Source organism: Brassica oleracea, chromosome C4 (genome assembly GCF_000695525.1).
Source record: "Brassica oleracea var. oleracea cultivar TO1000 chromosome C4, BOL, whole genome shotgun sequence".
In the NCBI taxonomy this organism is placed as follows: Eukaryota; Viridiplantae; Streptophyta; class Magnoliopsida; order Brassicales; family Brassicaceae; genus Brassica; species Brassica oleracea.
The window spans coordinates 13,397,537-13,401,230 of NC_027751.1; positions in this window are offsets into that span (position 1 = coordinate 13,397,537).

The window sequence follows — 3,694 nt, forward strand, 5'->3', positions numbered from 1 at the left end:
AAAAACTAGATCTTGAAAACCAAGACGAGCAAAGACTATTGACGGTAAGCCAACGACGAGGAATGAAACATCGAACATCAAAGACGACTAAACTCTGACCCAACCAAGGAGATGCAATTCCTAACATCAGCTGAAATCTAAAGAAAAAGATGAGCAATCAATATTGACTGGAACAGCCTACAATACCGTGAGAATCAACCGAACAACTGAAAACTCAGAAATCTGATCTACAACAAATACCATATAATCTCACAGGTGAAGAATCCAAAGAAAAACAAGAGAAAGAAGTGAGTCTTTTTCCGGTGATGGTGAGTAGCACCGCACACCAGAAAGGTAACGAACTACATTGACGGTGACGGCTCAAGTCAAAATATGGGAAGAGGACAAAAAATATCTTAAAAGTTTTAATTTTCAAAAATATGAAAAAATATAATACAATTTTGACATTGAAACCATTAATCTTAGAATTAATCAACAAATGCGTAGATGTAAAGTTATTGAAATTCAATATTCTTTTTAAATCTTTTACGTTAGAGATTCACTTCACTATTAACAAGTACTGTACACACAATAACACATTATTCAAAAAAAACAAACACAAAATATATTAACCAATCACCTACTACTACATAATACATTAAAAACACCAAATAATGTTCTTAACAAATAAAAACGACAACATAATTACATTATCCAAAAAATCATGTTCTTAACAATAATAAAACAATATTCCGCGCGCAGCGCGGACACCCCCTAGTATATATATATATATAAAATTGCGTTTTTCTATTCTTCTAACAAGTGGTAGAGGGTTTTTGTGACACGTGTCATCCATGTATATTTTTAACATTTTATGTTCTTCTTCTTTTAGATTATTGTAATATGGCCAAGTACTTTATACTCGTGAACTATTTAATCATTTTCGCAATAACTATTATCGTACGAAATTTGATAATCTATTTTATTGTTCACTAAAATTCAAGATGAATAAAAAATAAATAAAATAATAGAAATATAATTTACATATTTAATTTATTCACAACTAAACATAACATAAACTTTTGTTATTTTATTATTTTTTAACATTTTCTATTATTTAATTTACAAATTATTTATTTTACTATTCAAAATATAAAATGACCAAATTAATAAGAAAAAACTAGAGTGCAATACACAATCTAAACATAAAACTTCCACAGTCAGAGAGAAAAAAGTAAAATATCATAGTAACACTAACTCAATAAAGGTTTGAGGTTGAAAAAATATCAACAAAGAAGACTAACTTATCTCATCTTACCATAGACTTGTCTTGGCTAGAACAAGCAGATGTCAGAAAAAGGTAAAAAGATAAAATATGAGACAAAGCAATCCCCAACACAAAGGATCGCAAATCAAGCACCAGCGCAAAAAACCAAAAAAACGGGTCAGAGAAAGAGTAATCTTCAGAAAAATAAAGTCACAACGAAACAAAAGGACGTATGTCTAAAGCACTGGAAACACAACCATCAGCTAAGAGATAAGAAGCACCTCGCAAACTAAACAAGCATATACAAAGCGCTCATGCCAGCGAAGAACCAAAAAACTTTAGCACCGCACACCAGAAAGGTAACGAACTACATTGACGGTGACGGCTCAAGTCAAAATATGGGAAGAGGACAAAAAATATCTTAAAAGTTTTAATTTTCAAAAATATGAAAAAATATAATACAATTTTGACATTGAAACCATTAATCTTAGAATTAATCAACAAATGCGTAGATGTAAAGTTATTGAAATTCAATATTCTTTTTAAATCTTTTACGTTAGAGATTCACTTCACTATTAACAAGTACTGTACACACAATAACACATTATTCAAAAAAAACAAACACAAAATATATTAACCAATCACCTACTACTACATAATACATTAAAAACACCAAATAATGTTCTTAACAAATAAAAACGACAACATAATTACATTATCCAAAAAATCATGTTCTTAACAATAATAAAACAATATTCCGCGCGCAGCGCGGACACCCCCTAGTATATATATATATATAAAATTGCGTTTTTCTATTCTTCTAACAAGTGGTAGAGGGTTTTTGTGACACGTGTCATCCATGTATATTTTTAACATTTTATGTTCTTCTTCTTTTAGATTATTGTAATATGGCCAAGTACTTTATACTCGTGAACTATTTAATCATTTTCGCAATAACTATTATCGTACGAAATTTGATAATCTATTTTATTGTTCACTAAAATTCAAGATGAATAAAAAATAAATAAAATAATAGAAATATAATTTACATATTTAATTTATTCACAACTAAACATAACATAAACTTTTGTTATTTTATTATTTTTTAACATTTTCTATTATTTAATTTACAAATTATTTATTTTACTATTCAAAATATAAAATGACCAAATTAATAAGAAAAAACTAGAGTGCAATACACAATCTAAACATAAAACTTCCACAGTCAGAGAGAAAAAAGTAAAATATCATAGTAACACTAACTCAATAAAGGTTTGAGGTTGAAAAAATATCAACAAAGAAGACTAACTTATCTCATCTTACCATAGACTTGTCTTGGCTAGAACAAGCAGATGTCAGAAAAAGGTAAAAAGATAAAATATGAGACAAAGCAATCCCCAACACAAAGGATCGCAAATCAAGCACCAGCGCAAAAAACCAAAAAAACGGGTCAGAGAAAGAGTAATCTTCAGAAAAATAAAGTCACAACGAAACAAAAGGACGTATGTCTAAAGCACTGGAAACACAACCATCAGCTAAGAGATAAGAAGCACCTCGCAAACTAAACAAGCATATACAAAGCGCTCATGCCAGCGAAGAACCAAAAAACTTTGAATAGAAGAAACCAAAGCTCCAAAACACTAACTCCACACACCTACACCAAGGGATGCATGAGAAGAAGATAAACAACATGAGTGGGGAAGAATGGAAGCCAACCACCAAGAAACCAAAGGTTAAGCTTGAGACCATAAACAACCTTCCAAGCGTACAAAGCGCACACAGAGAAAAACACTATCCAAACTTGGAGTAGCAAATATTGCGAAGGGGAGAGCCACAATAGGCGTGATCAGCGATTAAAGGCGCAACGAGATGAGAGAACAAATAAATAAAAAGAGACAAAATGAAATCAACAAACCGTGGAGCCATCCTCGAGCTATGAAAAAGAACATAGAAGCCAGATCGCCAAAAACCCGATCTTGAAAACCAAGATGAGCAGAGACTATTGACGGCAAGCCAGCGACGAAGAAAACAACATCAATGACAACTAAACTCTGACCTAACCCAACGAGATGTAGTTTCTAACCTTAGCCAAAACCTAAGGAAAAAAGGACCAATATTGACCCAAATAACATAGAACGCCGTAAGAAATAACCGCAAAACATGAAACTAATATGCTTGATCTATAAAAAATACAAGATAATCTCACAGAAAAAGAAGGTGAGGAAAAACAAGAGCATGGAGGTGAGTATTTTCCCAATGATGGTGAGAAGCACTGCACTCCGGAGAGGTAAACAAAATACATAGATGGTGATGGCTCAAGGTCAAAAGATAGGGGAGAGTGCAAAAAATACCTAAAAATAGTAATGTTCAAAAATGTGAAAATTTAAAATACAATTTTGACGCCGTTAATCTTAGAATCAACAAATGCTTAAAGACAAAGTTATTGAA